At 44.5% G+C, this 12,556-nt stretch overlaps 1 pseudogene; it reads left to right on the top strand.

The window, feature by feature from the left end:
* Window positions 1-1,014: 1,014 nt before the first annotated feature.
* On the top strand, window positions 1,015-1,132 carry LOC126189288 (5S ribosomal RNA; annotated as a pseudogene).
* Window positions 1,133-12,556: the final 11,424 nt, after the last annotated feature.

Genomic DNA, 12,556 nt, shown 5'->3' with positions numbered 1-12,556 from the left:
GAGTGGGAGGTCGTGGCGTGTTACGCTAACGCTTCAGGGCTTCCTGCAGTTATTATTTTCTGGATTAGGTAGAAAGTCACCTAAAAATTAAAAAAAAGACTGTGTGCATCTCACACACTTTAAGATACCTGGGTAGCAGCCTCTATTTGTCACTCTCAGAATAAGCGCTATGTGTTAGGAGCAACCATTATCAAGCGCTCTTGTATTGCTTGTGATACGTTAGGTTATGTCACAGCTATTTAAGAAACATTCGGTTTCATGTTGTTTATTTTAATATTCGATCACCGTACTTCACTTTAATATTGCACGACCAAGGTAAGTTTTAACTGAAACCCAAATATATCTGTTTGACTGGTTGTACCGTAAACTTGAATGGGTCTGCACAGCCGAAACTGTACAGTAATGAATGACGTAAAATAAAAGGATATTTTAATCCAATCAGGGAAGTTTGATAATCATTGATATTTACAAAATATTGATTTTGGGAGTCTGAACATCGTTGTTTCAATATGGTTACTGAAGCCTTTGAAACATTGTAACATTGATGTTGAAGACAAGATACAGGCCTTCGATATTGGTACAAAGACGGCTACTTTTTACCATTGTCAAACTATTTTCATCGTTTAGACTAATTTTTTTCCCTAAACATGTCTCATCACAACCTCTGTGCAATAGTTAAATGAGTAGGTATAGTTATTGGAAGAAAAGTCCCACATCGTACTTTGCCCACTTGCTCAATTAGGTAGCGGAAAAAATTTACTGAATATACTGACAAACTGCTTAAGCTGAATAATGCTGGAGAAAGGATTGTAATGTAGTTTAAGCAAACTATAGTACCAGGTGATGAAATCATAAAAAAATCAAGCCTCAAAGTAATTTAAAAGTATCCACTAGATGAAATTCAATATTATACAAGCGGTAAAAGGTCTTTGCATCAAACGCCTGTGGGTAGTAGGTCACATCATGATATACAGGTTTTGTTAGAAAAAAAATTGATATGGTGCTTCCCCTATGGGCAACGGCCTTGCCGCAGTGGTTACACCGGTTCCCGTGAGATCCCCGAAGTTAAGCGCTGTCGGGCGTGGTCGGCACTTGGATGGGTGACCATCCAGGCCGCCATGCGCTGTTGCCATTTTTCGGGGTGCACTCAGCCTCGTGATGCCAATTGAGGAGCTACTCGACCGATTAGTAGCGGCTTCGGTCAAGAATACCATCATAATGACCGGGAGAGCAGTGTGCTGGCCCCACGCCCCTCCTATCTGCATCCTCCACGAAGGATGACACGGCGGTCTCATGGTCCCGGTAGGCCACTCGTGGCCTGACGACGGAGTGAGTGCTTCCCCTATGATAGTAGCCAACTTTTTAAAAATTGGTTATTAGATTATGCTACCCTGTGTGATATGTGTATGCAGTATGTGTTGGCTATAATCCAATCATCTTCTCCCTGTGAAAGGGATTAGAATGAGCAAAATTAAAATTGCTGCTTCATTTCCAAAAATTTTCCGCTTCAGATACACCGATTCTCTAGGTTTTCTTGTTGAAAGTCAGTCCATCAATTCACTGGGGAAGCTAGTCTCCAGGTGCTGAACATCTCGTTAGTTCGGTGGATCGCCAGGTAACGTCAGCCAACATTTTGTCTGTAACAAAAGTTGTTCGCCATGACGTGATCTACCACCCCTATACTTTTTATGCAAAGACTTGTGCGGATATTGTGGATTTGAGAAATGGCTATGACACTCTGTGTCCTATAGAAATGGTTACTCAAGAAATTTATATAGAAAAGTAAGTTGGAAACAGTAAAGTAATTCTAATTAGAAGTATGTTGAATATAAAAGTTTCTGGCATGCAGTCAAGCACGTATTACAGTAGAGAATCTGAAGAACATCAACATCACAAAACTTAATGCGCTGTCCTCAACGGCGAGTGTTCATCAGAGACAAGGTTATCGTCAAGAGTGCGCCAGGGAAGTCTGATTATATCGCTGTTCTTTTTTTCTATATATTATATTCTGTATACGCAAATTTTTTAGAGGATAGGTTGAGCAACAATCTGCGGCTGTTTGCTGATGATGCTGTGGTGCACAGGTACGTGTCGTCGTTGAATGAACGTAGGAGGGTACATAGGATTAATTAGACAAAATTTCTAGTTGGTGTGCTGAATGGCAGGTAGCTCTAAATGTAGGAAAATGTAAGTTAATGGAGATGAGTAGGAAAAACAAACCCATAATGTTCGAATACAGCACTGGTAGTGTGTTGGTTGACACAGTCAAGTCGATTAATATCTATGAGTAAAACTGCGCCGGCCGCTGTGACCGAGCGGTTCTAGGCGCTTCAGTCTGGAACCGCGCGACCGTTACGGTCGCAGGTTCGAATCCTGCCTCGGGCATGGATGTGTGTGATGTCCTTAGGTTTAAGTAGTTCTAAGTTCTAGGGGACTGATGACCTCAGATGTTAAGTCCCATAGTGCTCAGAGTCATTTGAACCATTTTTAGTAAAATTGCAAAGCTATATTAAATGGAACGTGGATGTAAGAACTGAAGTAGGGAAGGCGCGTTGTCGGCCTCGGTGTATTGGAAGAATTTTAGGGAAGTGTGGTTCATCTGTAAAGGAGGTCGCATATAGGTCACTATTGCGACCTAATGTCAGGTACTGCCCGAGTGTTTGGGATTCCCCACCAGGTTGAACTAAAGGAAGATATCGAAGCAATTCGGAGGCGGGCTGCTATATGTGTTACAGGTAGGTTTGAACATCACTCACGTATTATGGAGATGCTTCGGGTACTGAAATGGGAACCCCTGGGGGGAAGGCGACGTCGTTTGCGAGGAACACTATTGAGAAATTTTAGAGAACCGACATTTGAAGATGACTGCAGAACAGTTTGACAACCGCCAATGTACATTCAGAGTAAGGACCACGAAGATAAAAGAAATAGGGCTCGTAAGGAGGCATATAGACTGTTGTTTTATCCTCGCTCTGTTTGCGAGTGGTGCAGGAAACGAAATGACTAGCAGCGGTACAGAGTACCCTCCGCCACGCACTATATGGTTGCTTGTGGAGTATGTATATTGATGTAGGAAAAGCGCTTACTACCAGCTGAATATGTTAACATAATAACGTTGCTCGATTCTAGATTCAAGAACGTATATTTTCAAAGTGCTTTCAAATATTCGGATGCAATCAGAGCCATCAAGAGCTGACTTGCAGCTGTAGAAACGCCTGTCACTGAGAGTGGCCAACACATTGATACATTACCGGAAAACAGAGAAACCAAGACCGTAAAGTAACAAAATAATTTGCAAACTGGAAAAGAAATTGACGAAACATAACAGTATCAACTGGAAAATGACATTCTAGATTAAACAAGGTCCTTTAGAAGTGTGGAATCATATCATCAGAACTACCTATCCAAAGCTAGAAAAAATGCACTTAAATATTTGAGCAGCATAGCGACATGATTAGCTTCTGAAAGACTGTTCTCTAAAGAGGGATATGCTCTCTATCAACAACGAAAGGGTAACATAACGCCTCTCAAAAATGTTATTTTCGCAGAAAGTTCACAAAAAGTTGTAGCATGTGTAATGTTAATTGATACTGTATTTATCGATCAATATTTATGATATTAAATGTTTAGTATGTTGTTTTTTAGGTCATACTTTAATATCGTCATTTATATTGATATTAAAAACATCCATATTTTGTGATCTATTATTATCAGCCATCGGTATTTAGACATCGATGAATCCAAAATCAGCATCGACGATCTGCCATCGTCGTCCAACTCTAAATCCAAGTAACGAGAGCCGATGCGGCTGAATATCATCAGTTAGTAAATTGTTACCACAGATATGTCTTGTTCTCTATCAAGAGTGGACTGTTGTAGGCGTTCTTGCAGCAACGTGGCGCAACAAGTGTTTGATGACGGAAGAATTAACTTTTTGTGATTAGTATTTCTCCTGCAAAAGGAGGAGAGGTGACGTATACAATCCTAGATAGACAGAAAATATACCGAGCGTACAGGATTATATCCCTAACCCAATCTATTCTGTCTTAAGGGAGATAGAATGTGTCTTAAGGGAAGCTAGAATGTGTGTTGTAGGCTATCCTCCGTCTACCCAGCGTCATTCGAAAGATATAGGCTACTGACCAACACTTTTCAATAATAATAAGAACAGAACACTAGACTGCACAAGCACACATCACAGTCTTACACAGTTGTATACACGTCAGAACAGAAATGAAACTGGAAAAGAAAACAATAGGGTCTCACATGTCGTAGAAAAATATGTAAATGGAGGCAATGCACAGATTTGGATGGCACGAGGAAGGGCAGGAAATTAATGGTGGAGTTTGCAAAGGGTCCTTTCCGGCATTCGGCTGATGTGACTTAAAGCACCAACAGAAAACCTACAAGGTCTGACCAAAAAATTGAAGCACCCAGATGGGGAGGTTCAAATGGTTCGGATGGTTCAAATGGCTCTGAGCACTATGGGACTTAACATCTGAGGTCATCAGTCCCCTAGAACTTAGAACTACTGAAACCTAACTAACCTAAAGACATCACACACATCCATGCCCGAGGCAGGATTCGAACCTGCGAAAGAGGCAGTCTTGCGGTTCCGGACTGAAGCGCCTAGAACCGCTCGGCAATCGCGGCCGGCTGGAGAGGAGGAAACGATATGAAGCTCCATGGGCTGAGAGCATACGCCATTTTATTTCAGTGATTACAGAATCGAGTGAAATTTACAAAGATCTTGGCAATGTGAACCCATTTATCAGTATGACATTGTATTCCTGTGGCCTGGATACATGCAATGATTCAATTGGGAAGGATGTTACGGATCTGTTGTAATCTCTCCTGGGGCAAGCTGTCCAGAAACTTCTGTAACTATGTTGGGAAGTTGTAACTGAATGTTACTATTATATACGCCCAAACATCTACAGTAGCAGAAAATTATTTCACTGTTATACTTCATCACGATGGATGGCAGGATGCACACTATTATTACTAATTAAAAACTTATTTTGACAGGGCGGTACTAGAACAGATACGTGGCATCACAATAAGAAATAACCAATAACATTTATTAATACACTCCTGGAAATGGAAAAAAGAACACATTGACACCGGTGTGTCAGACCCACCATACTTGCTCCGGACACCGCGAGAGGGCTGTACAAGCAATGATCACACGCACGGCACAGCGGACACACCAGGAACCGCGGTGTTGGCCGTCGAATGGCGCTAGCTGCGCAGCATTTGTGCACCGCCGCCGTCAGTGTCAGCCAGTTTGCCGTGGCATACGGAGCTCCATCGCAGTCTTTAACACTGGTAGCATGCCGCGACAGCGTGGACGTGAACCGTATGTGCAGCTGACGGACTTTGAGCGAGGGCGTATAGTGGGCATGCGGGAGGCCGGGTGGACGTACCGCCGAATTGCTCAACACGTGGGGCGTGAGGTCTCCACAGTACATCGATGTTGTCGCCAGTGGTCGGCGGAAGGTGCACGTGCCCGTCGACCTGGGACCGGACCGCAGCGACGCACAGATGCACGCCAAGACCGTAGGATCCTACGCAGTGCCGTAGGGGACCGCACCGCCACTTCCCAGCAAATTAGGGACACTGTTGCTCCTGGGGTATCGGCGAGGACCATTCGCAACCGTCTCCATGAAGCTGGGCTACGGTCCCGCACACCGTTAGGGCGTCTTCCGCTCACGCCCCAACATCGTGCAGTCCGCCTCCAGTGGTGTCGCGACAGGCGTGAATGGAGGGACGAATGGAGACGTGTCGTCTTCAGCGATGAGAGTCGCTTCTGCCTTGGTGCCAATGATGGTCGTATGCGTGTTTGGCGCCGTGCAGGTGAGCGCCACAATCAGGACTGCATACGACCGAGGCACACAGGGCCAACACCCGGCATCATGGTGTGGGGAGCGATCTCCTACACTGGCCGTACACCACTGGTGATCGTCGAGGGGACACTGAATAGTGTACGGTACATCCAAACCGTCATCGAACCCATCGTTCTACCATTCCTAGAACGGCAAGGGAACTTGCTGTTCCAACAGGACAATGCACGTCCGCATGTATCCCGTGCCACCCAACGTGCTCTAGAAGGTGTAAGTCAACTACCCTGGCCAGCAAGATCTCCGGATCTGTCCCCCATTGAGCATGTTTGGGACTGGATGAAGCGTCGTCTCACGCGGTCTGCACGTCCAGCACGAACGCTGGTCCAACTGAGGCGCCAGGTGGAAATGGCATGGCAAGCCGTTCCACAGGACTACATCCAGCATCTTTACGATCGTCTCCATGGGAGAATAGCAGCCTGCATTGCTGCGAAAGGTGGATATACACTGTACTAGTGCCGACATTGTGCATGCTCTGTTGCCTGTGTCTATGTGCCTGTGGTTCTGTCAGTGTGATCATGTGATGTATCTGACCCCAGGAATGTGTCAATAAAGTTTCCCCTTCCTGGGACAATGAATTCACGGTGTTCTTATTTCAATTTCCAGGAGTGTAGTTGTGATACAGTGTGGTACTTTGGTAACAGTTTGATGCATGGCACTGGATATCCCATGCCTCATACAATGAAATCTAAATAACTTTGCTATTCCTTGTAAGTCTATGATATTGTCACTGTCATAGAAATTATTTGTGCAGATATTCTTGATTGGCTGCCCTATTGCTCCGTAAATAGGAACTGCTACGTCAGAATGCAGTCTTCAGAATGGAACTCGTAGAAACTTCCAGGGACTGTACTAAGCTGGTTGCAGGTACTGAACTGAGCTATCTGACTGAATGATCAAAACTGTCTGTATGTTTGTGGCACGTCTGCTTGTTGGCAGATGGCTTTCCATCTGTCAACACTCGGAAAAAAAAATTGTTCCCCATTGACAGCGCTCGCCTTGGAGGCTGGCTGGCAGCACTGTCGGCAGATGAGTAGGACGTGCTGATGGACGTGGAGCGGAAGCAGAAAGTGGTCCTGAATAGCAGCGCCTTATGGAGGATATCATTCGGAGCTGACAGGGCTGTTCGGAACTGACAACAACAAGAACGTATCACAGACAACCCATAAGCGGGGACGACCGAAATACACGTCGTCTAATCAGACGACCGACGAAACGGCCAAGCAAGGTCGTCGCCACTCAAATGTGTGTCGGCAATCGTCGGGCGAGTGATGGCTATCCTGTCCTTCTTCGCTACTCCACGCCAGCCGACCAACTCAGAGCCAGTACGCCGACAATATTTAAATTAACTTGTCAGTCAGAATCACACAAATTATACACCGTTTCACGAACACTTGCACGAAGAACTCGACGATGCTGACGGCAGTGACTGTGCAATAACAAGGACGAATCAAGAGTCGACACACACAGCTAACCCATAAGCGGCCAAATACACGTCGTCCGACAAAACGACCGACCGACGATGAACCAAAGTCGTCCCCACTCAAATCAAGTGCGTCGACAATCATCGGGCGAGTGATGGCTATCCGCGCCTCCCTGGTGCTGCATGCCCCACTGGTGCTACGACGCGACTGCGCCAACCGACCAACTGCTACACATCAGCACGGAGACAGCACTAAAATAACTGGGCAGTGAGCATCACAGGCTACATACAACTTAACAAACACTTGGACGAAGAACGCGACCAATGCTAAAAGCAGTGACTGTGCAATCACAAGGACGAACCACGCGTTGAGACACATACCGCCAACCCATAAGCGATCGGAGAGCAAATACAAGTCGTTTGGTAAAACGACCAACAGACGATCAACCAAGACCGTCCTCACTCAAGCCATGTGTGCCGGCGACGGTCGGGCGAGTCATGGCTATCCGAACCTCACTGCCGCTCCAACCCGACAGAACTCCTGCCGCGTCCCAACTGTGCGACTGCCAGGTCCGAACTCCACTGCTGGCGAGTTCCAACTGACTTCATTGCCCGGTCCCAACTGCACTGCTGGCGCTTTCCATCCCGTTGGACGACACACGACGACCTGGAAATAATAGCAGTCCAGAAAACATAATACGGCAGGGCCTATATCGATAAGCGCTGCTGCTGCCGCTCACGGGCAGGCAAGGCAGCAACTCAGTGACACCAGTAATTGAAAATTGTAAGTAGGCTGTTTATGTTTTCTTATTGGCAACGTTACGTAGCGCTCTGTATGAAAATCGCTGGCTGTGCTGTGTGCAGTCTGTGGCCAGTTTGCATTGTTGTCTGCCATTGTGGTGTTTTGGCAGCGGCAGCTGGATGTGAACAGCGCGTAGCGTTGCGCAGTTGGAGGTGAGCCGCCAGCAGTGGTGGATATGGGGAGAGAGATGGCGGAGTTTTGTAATTTGTCATGAACTGCTGCATATATTATGGCTTTTGATGATATTAAGGTAAATACATTGTTTGTTCTCTATTAAAATCTTTCATTTGCTAACTATCCCTATCAGTAGTTAGTGCCCTCCGTAGTTTGAATCTGTTATTTAGCTGGCAGTAGTGGCGCTCGCTGTATTGCTGTAGTTCGAGTAATGAAGATTTTTGTGAGGTAAGTGATTTGTGAAAGGTATAAATTAATGTTAGTCAGGGCCATTCTTTTGTAGGGATTTTTGAAAGTCAGATTGCGTTGCACTAAAAATATTGTGTGTCAGTTTAAGCACAGTCTTGTATATATTGTTCTAAGGGGACGTTTCATAAAATTAACATAACGAGGAGGCCATATGGTAAAAACAGGGCGTTAAATAAAGAGATGGCCCGAACACGAGCCAAGCACGGCTGACCTACTAAGTCTATCTGAATTGAGTTAATGCACTGAAACCTTAGTCTTCATCTAAAGTATCCCTCCCTTCCTCCTCCCCTCCTCCCCCCCTTTCTGAATTACCACATGCATTTCATATCCTTCTTTTCTTCAGCTTCAGCTTAGTTTGTATACAGTTTATCCATAAAGTTTTAATTATTTGCACGAACAAATAAAGTTAGGTAATTGATATTTTGTTTATTTGCAGCTACGTGCAAGCGGTGCTGATACACAATGGAACACCTGCCCCATATAACTGATCCATGCCACTAGAAGATACAAAACAAAAAGGCGCAGCTCGCTGATAAAGTGAGAATCGTGTGGTAATTCATTTTGAAAGAGAAAAACAATAAACAGTCTATGCTGAGTTGCTGGAAACGTACAACAGCAACAGTGGCTCGGTGGCGCAGACGTTTACAGTGTGTTTAAATAAGTCCGAAAGGCGGAGAACGAAGAGGCAAACCATATCTATCTGAAGAACTCAGAAATCATAAGAGAAGTGGATGCTCTATTACTCGAAAATGGCGTCTCACAATTGAGGCGATGGTAAAAAAAAGTGCAAACTAGTGTCGGATCAGTTTTCAGTATCTTGCGCGACATTACCACGTCGCAAAGGCCGCCGCCCGTTGGGTACCGCTACTGCTCACGCCCCAGTTCATCCTGCATGGGACACAGTAACATATGCTGCATCTTCTTGTTATCAAATTTCCCTTCCTCCCTTCCCATTCCCCCCTCCTAACCGTATTCTCCTGACATCGCACTCTCTTTCCTCGGGTGAAAAAAGCATTGCGTGGCAGAAAGTTCCACAATGATGACAAGGTGATTTTCTTTTTGGCCAAAATGCAGATTTCTGCAACTAAAGTGTCCGACAAGTCATCCATCATGGGAAAAATGTTTCATGGCAGCAGCTTGCTCTTTCCAAGATGATAATTAAATGAATAAATATCAAACCACAAATACACACCAGAATACAGACGAAAGACGAAAGATAAACACACAAAGACAGTTACAAACTGCAAACATAGACACGCAATACACAGTGAAAAGTGAAGATGAAATGTTGAAGGAAATGTTATTCCATATAAAACATGGCAAGTGACTTGGCTTATTCATATTACTTGATTGTCCCAAGATAAACTGAAAAATGACAGGTTCATCGCAAATTTCAGGTTCTTGTCAACGAAAACTTCGTAAAAATGTGTGCATATTAACAGCGGTGCCAAAAAATGGCTGCCGGTAGTAGTAATGTGTCCTGTGCTCATACCAGGGAAATGCTTTTCAGGGACGATCTGTGCGAATCTGAGGAAGATGTGGATAATTGCGACTCAGATAAAGATCGTGAACGTGTTCCTATTCGCAAAGGCGCTTTAAAGGTTTTGCTAATCACGTAAATCGGAAATTTATTTAAACAAGTAAACAATGTTAAATTGTGTCACCATACTTTACGTGAATTTACATGACAGGGTAACGGTGTTAAGGACCACACTTAACATTGTATACATGCTATAGTAAGGTGTTTTCTGTAATTAATTTTATACAGTCATAAATCACACATTAATTTCGAAGTTGTCATACTTTATTATTGCAAAAATTGTAAATTTACTATAAAAAACTGCAACAATTCGGTCCTTTTGTTTTCTGAGGCGCTTCCCAGTAAACCTTCGTTAACTGTACACAGAATTTTCGGGAATCAGGTGACTTGTGTGTGCAGATTTGGTGCCAACTCCCTCCAGTGACCTACCAAGGCCTTGTTTCCACGCCACGACACTTGGCCACTGTTATCCGTACCAAAGATGGACATACCGCTATAGAGATATGAAGAGGCGTTGCCATAGAGACGTTTACAAAACTGTGTTATGGACATGCGAAGCAGCTGCTCCTAGCGTACAAAAACTGTCCAGGCTATTACGCTACTGCAAACACAATTCATTTCTTTTTTTCGTTTATAACAGAAAATTGGCAAAAGAAATATCCGGGTAATGCCGAGTTTGTAAGCTATTTTTTTAAAAATCGAATATTGGGCAGATTTCACCACTTTTAAAATATATCGTTCCTGTAGTTATAAGTTATTTGAAAATATGTCGCATCTGAATAAATCAAACATACAGTATTTGCTTGAAATATCTCATTTATGTGATTTTGCCGGCCGCAGTGGCCGAGCGGTCCAAGGCGCTTCAGTCTGGAACCGCGCGACCGCTACGGTCGCAGGTTCGAATCCTGCGTCGGGCAGGGATTTGTATGATGTCCTTAGGTTGGTTAGGTTTAAGTAGTTCTAAGTTCTATGGGACTGATGACCACAGATGTTAAGTCCCATAGTGCTCAGAGCCATTTGAACCATTTATGTGATTTTGTTGAAACTTCGCTGAGCAATTTCTGAAAAAAACGAACTTGCCTCTTACCTCTGTCTACAACCGAGGTCCCCATGAAATGGCTGTGAAATTTATTGTTTGGCGATTTGATATGAAAAAAATGTAGATAATTTACTTAGTGCCAGGCATAGTTCTAAATTGTTCTGTTTCACATCTGAACAGCAAGCCGACTGACGTTGAAAATTAATGGATATTGATGCAAAGGGAGACGCTGCCGATTCTGGAAAAAGATTAAGTAAGCGTTATGTTTCATCTCTCGAGTTGTTTCTTAAGTATGAGAGAAGGTAAAAGGAATTTGAGGAGGTGACAAGAGCTTGTGGGATTTCGTGTTGCCAACACGCTCAAGCGATTTACATAGCACCTTGCACGTGAGACGGGCGCCACGCGATGATCATTACAGAACCAGACATGCGTAGCAGGCATTCGCGCGTGGCGTGATGCATCGTGGCAGGTTCTGATTTGCATTGCATTTCTGCCGACACCTGTTCGCGCCTTTTCCACGTCTCGCAGCCGGCGCAGCTTGGCCAAAGACTCCCTGAACAAGCTGGCTGCGTGCTTGCTGAGCTGCGTCACACGGCTCGTACTCACCAGACAGCATTCCCACAATCCCAATAATAAGATCCGCTTCAGACTGGCTTCCAATACATAACGCCACTACCGACTGTTGTATTTTACGACGCAAGATACGGCAATACGATTCGACGTACAGTTAAACGGTGTGGCTACTATAAAACTGAAATGCTCTCAAACACTCTTCAACTTCGCTGGCCGATGTGGCCGAGCGGTTCTAGCCGCTTCAGTCCGGAACCGCGCGACCGCTACGATCGCAGGTTCGAATCCTGCCTTGGGCATGGATGTGTGATGTCCTTAGGTTAGTTAGGTTTAAGTAGTTCTAATTTCTATGGGACTGATGACCTCAGATGTTAAGTCCCATAGTGCTCAGAGCCATTTGAACCATTTTGAACTTCTATATGCAACTGTAAACTAGGGCAGCTTATCTGCGTGATTAAGGATGTTTCGTGTTGCGACTTGAAGTAAAAAGACAGCCTCGAAAATGCATTCGTTTTTCAAGAACGTGTATTTCTTCTCTCGTCTAAGGCTACTTATGAAACGGCGCTCGGGATTAGCCGGGCGGTCTGGGGCGCTGCAGTCATGGACTGTGCGGCTGGTTCCGGCGGAGATTCGAATCCTTAGCATAATTTGGGTTAAGTAGTGTGTAAGCTTAGGGACTGATGACCTTAGCAGTTAAGTCCCATAAGATTTCACACACATTTGAACATTTTTTAACTTATGAAACTACGTAAATGTTTAAATAGAATCAGTGCACTCTTTAATCGCTTTTTCGTACAAAAGTTTGATATTGAAGGGTGGAAAAAATTCTTTTTCCCATTTTTTTGTAAATTTTTGGTAA

Source organism: Schistocerca cancellata, chromosome 5 (assembly GCF_023864275.1).
Source record: "Schistocerca cancellata isolate TAMUIC-IGC-003103 chromosome 5, iqSchCanc2.1, whole genome shotgun sequence".
NCBI classification, from domain to species: Eukaryota; Metazoa; Arthropoda; class Insecta; order Orthoptera; family Acrididae; genus Schistocerca; species Schistocerca cancellata.
Note: the sequence above shows the minus strand (reverse complement) of the source record. Positions and strands in the feature narration are given on the sequence as shown.